The 4,713-nt window shown below is 35.9% G+C and overlaps 1 long non-coding RNA gene across 1 annotated transcript; it reads right to left on the bottom strand.

Moving 5' to 3' along the window:
* Positions 1-283: 283 nt before the first annotated feature.
* LOC150106623 (uncharacterized) lies at positions 284-4,483 on the bottom strand. The gene is made up of 2 exons (XR_016548359.1): positions 4,358-4,483; positions 284-516 (listed from the first exon to the last, which is right to left on the bottom strand). It is a non-coding gene; the product is annotated as an uncharacterized LOC150106623 (long non-coding RNA).
* Between the last annotated feature and the right edge of the window lie 230 nt (positions 4,484-4,713).

Genomic DNA, 4,713 nt, shown 5'->3' on the forward strand with positions numbered 1-4,713 from the left:
TATATTCAGAAATCCTTTAGTGATAACACCTGTCGAAATTGCTTCGAGGAGGGTAATACTTTCTCGGTCAGACACTGTCACCGAGTTGAGGGGTGGGGGGGGGGGGTGCTGCATCTTTGACTTACACATTCCGATACAATATAATACAATACAATTACAGTACATGCATGTGTGATGTAAGCTAGTTTATGATTTTGTAAACAATTCCTGCAGGTCATAGCAACAAAAATTGAAATAAAGTAAAGAATGTTTTCATAATATAAAAAGTATAAACAACAAGACATCATGCTCAAATCATTTTATTCTGAGCTTTGCCAAAACATTTGTGGATATTTGCATTCAGTTGTCGTACATCAGTACATCATATTTAACAGTTACGAAAGTCAGCAAGTTTTCCAAATTATGCAGGTGATATCCCTAAGCCCATTATATTTTTGGTAGTGAAGTGGTGATTTAAGATGCCCACGATGCCAGCTTTAGATAGGAAGATTAGAATGTTGAAAGTCAGTGGAGGATCTGAAAAGAAAATTATACATAATTAATGATAATAAATTTAATTACATTAAACAAGTCCAGTGTTCATTATCAAAATTGGTCAAATATTCTAATATCTTGTATTATGTCTATGTATATGTCTATGTTTTTTGTTGTTCATTAGGATTATTATTATTTTCTCCAAATAAGAAATGGAGGACTGACTATATATATATAGTGTCAGGCCTCCACTTATGATAGCCATCCCTTCACTGAGTACTATCTCATTCCTGTAGCCCATGAACCAGGATGTTATTGCTGTCTTTAATATTATATAATAAACACTCTTGCTGAGAGTATAGTTCCTACTTAAGTGAGGAAACACGCAGAGTATTTTGTGGAAGAGTCTGCAGATGCCTATTGGCGTAATGCGATAGCAAACTGCTGAAAATATATTCATGCATTGAGAGGATTAGATAAAGATAAAGTCTATCAAGAGACTGATGACAAAATAGTGCTGCTAACTAAAGAATTGGGTTTGATAGTGAAGATGAGCTCTCAACAAGAGCTAGAAGCACAGAAAGTTGCAGAAGAAGAAGAAAAGAAGAATAACCAAAAGAGGAAGGCATCTTCTTATTACTTTTAACATTACGTAGAGATTTATATCTGAATTACGGTATGCGCGGTTACCCTAGTGGCTATGTACTTCGCAACCATATGCCTGGGGAAGGAATGTTCTAGGTTCGATTCTCGTCGACGACGCGAGGAGCCTAAGGATCTTCCTCAGCCATAGCCAAGTTAGCCGGTCTTGGGCGTGGACAGCAGGGTTTTTTCCACCAGTTTATCTAGGGTTTTTAATCCAGCAAGCAGCCAAACTGGTCTTCTGAACACACGGATTACAGCCAGGAATACTGACCCAGCCATAGGCCTGACTCGTCAGCCTGTGCCGATTCCGGAGCCAGGATAAAATTTGGGGGGTGGGGGACTCAGATGGTGCCGTACCTCCCCGTAAAGGGGACTCACGGCCGTATATCATCATACAATTATTATTATTATTATTCTGAATTACGAACTACGGTTAGAGTGTTCTTACTGGATGATTTCCCCCATAAAATCACAAAGCATCGTATCTATCTGATGGCCGCATTTGACAAGACAAATGCTACTAGAAGCATAGCATCTCCTTTACGCTGCTAAATTCTACCTCCATCTGTCACGTTTTTCTTACTACGTAATTTCATACCCCGTGTTCATATCCTTCATTGAACAAATAAGAATTCAAATAAAAACAAGAATCCTGTTTTGTTACTTCATGCTCTGCTAGCATGCATTCCCTTGCCGGAAATAGCAGCTGGATTTTCTGGTGATGAATCGACGCCATGCAGTGTCATTAAGGACTGTTGTAACTCTATTCACTATGACAAGCTATTTCCTGGAAATCTCAATATGAGTTGATAGGAGTTCGTATGAATCATAATCCACGTGTGATGATGATTCATACGAATCATCATCACACGTGGATTATGATTCATACGAACCATTCTAATAGAGAATGGTTCGTATGAATCATAATGAAACCCCATTCTAATAGAGAAATCAGTACATATTTCATACACAACTTTGCTAACGCATCGGAATTATACAAAACAAGAACACATACATGCGACTCTGTTTCTCTTGAGTCATTCTCAAGTGGTGATTTACAGCGCATCCCATTTTATATCTGAGTGCTTAAATACCAAGTATTAAGTACTTTTATGAAGTTTTTTTCCCAATTTCCTAATTAAATGCTTAAAAAAGATTAATACATTTGTGTCTCCTAAGCACTATTTTGAGATTTATAAAATATGATGATCAGAAGAGGATATACCAAATAGATTTTAAACTCGAGACAACTTTTGAGCATAAATGTTGCTTTAAATTACTGAAATATGTCTGATATACGAAATTTATAGTTCGTTAATAGTTTTCATAGAAGATGAATAATCTGTAAACTGACTTCTTGTAAATGGATATTTCATAAATAAATAAATAAATCCGCTAATGTCTTGTATTCCAAAGGGAGTGGGAGAGACCATTTTTTCCTTATCTCACTTTTGGAGACTGAGGAGCGGCATAACTTGTAAGTGGAATAAAAAGAATAAGAAATGAAAATGTTCATCGTGTTATAGATTTGATTTAGATTCAGATCTTTTCAACTGACCGATGACCTTAATGACAGAGCATAGACTGTATTGTGGTGGAGAAATTAAATTTACATGAGATTTTAAAATAGCTGTGTTTGACTGAAATGTGTAGATAAAAAACCCAATAAAAATGCGAGATATGTTTTGATCGATTCTTCAGTTCAGGTTGTTAAACTCTTGTCTCAGAAAGAGGTTTTTCTTAGAGGCTTGGACTTTCCCAGCGTGCGTGTGTGTGTGTGTGTGTGTGAGAGAGAGAGAGGGGGTGAGGAGAGTTAGGGAAATTTTAAACGACTGCTGAAATCGCATTTAGCATCTAAATTATTTTTTATATAAAAGAGAACATAAATTACCTTCCGTGACATAGAAGTCCGTTCTCTTTTCTTAAGGAGTTGATCCAGAAGACGTAGAATTAGAACTTGTATTCATTTCGGGTGGAGTCGATACTTCGCCTGTAGAGCCTTCCGTAGTTGTATTATCAGCAGAAGACGAAGATGGGAGACAAAGCGGGTGCCATTTAGGATAATGTCCATGTATGCAGTGAACATGGAGTCCCTCGGAGATAGTCGGCAAGGATATCACAACCAGCACTGCAATAACAGAGTAAAGAGTTTTCCCATTCATCGTGTCCAACGTCGATATTTGACCCGGTCTTGTTAGGTGTTTGCTGCTTTTATGCATTCACTTTCAGGTCATGCGCCTTTTGGTTTTTATTGCAATACGACCCATCACCTAGGGGGTTCATAGAATTGCCACCTGTTAATTTGTAACATAGAATGATTGACTAAGGTTCTTAAGAAGTACCAGGAAGTGAAATGTTGTTTTTCTTTCTTTAATATTTGGAATGTTAACATGCACACTGCCGTATCACCTGGAGTTGACGTAAATGGTGTGGGAAACCTGCGCTCTATCGGGCGATTTCGAAAGCTCGAAGATTTCCATTCCAACCTTAAATGTGCTTCCTCCCTTCGTTCTTCCCGAATCTCCTCTCCCTCTTCTTGATCCATATTTCGGAAACAGCAATATTGTAATATTCCCTTGAGGAGTAACTTTGACATATGCTTAATTATTATAAACTTCTGCGAGTTTTACTTCTTCGCAAACCATCACCTGCTTTAACAGGAAGTACTTTAAGTAATCAAGGAAGATAGATACAATTCGGAGTATTCATTTCTCCAAATGAAACGTTTAGCATGCAAGTGAAAAAGCATGCAAACAGGGATAACTATCATATGTTCACGAGGTCATTCAGAATATTTTTCTGCAGACTGAAATTCTAACGCGCGAATTAAATTCTTCGTCTGTCAGATAAAAGAAAAAATAGAAAAAAATAGATTCCCTTGATTGCTACTACATATTCCTTGTTCGTTTTTTTGTGGACACTATAGTTTATCCGCTGAATGAAACTAAAAAAATTAATATATATATATATATATATATATATATTCGGCTTCCTCATAACAAAAAAATTTAGAAATCCAGACTGGAAAATCATTATTACGATTTTTCAATCTGGATACTTTGATTGACACATTGTAAATTAGTATCAATACAATTGTTACTAATTACATTAAAATGTCACCTTTCCAACAGTGCAAACCTGAAGATTCTAGTAAAATAAAATTAAAAAAGTCGAAACATTTTTATTTTTTTAATATAGTAATGTATGGCAATTATTTTGATTATTAAGAATTTGTTACCTTTAGAAATCTTCAGGAGATGCTACAGCACTAGTTGGGATATGATTTTTGCAAAATATTACTACCGATGTAGACATTCGTTACTAAAAATACCTTAGTAACTATTTCGGAAATCTTTGATAATTCCATATTCGTACTTTTATATATAATAGAATCGTTATATATATATATATATATATATATATATATATATAATTCCACGTATTTCTGTATCTTTATGTCCCTGTTAGTACCTTCCGGCGGTGTTTCCGGTCAAAATCAACCATATTCACATAGTAAAGCATGATCAGAAACGCCCACCGGACGGAACTTACAGGGACACAAAGATACAGAAATAACACAAGGCAGTAAGTAGT

Source organism: Typopeltis vanoorti, chromosome 5 (assembly GCF_054136105.1).
Source record: "Typopeltis vanoorti isolate ZY-2024b chromosome 5, IOZ_Tvanoo_1.0, whole genome shotgun sequence".
NCBI classification, from domain to species: domain Eukaryota; kingdom Metazoa; phylum Arthropoda; class Arachnida; order Uropygi; family Thelyphonidae; genus Typopeltis; species Typopeltis vanoorti.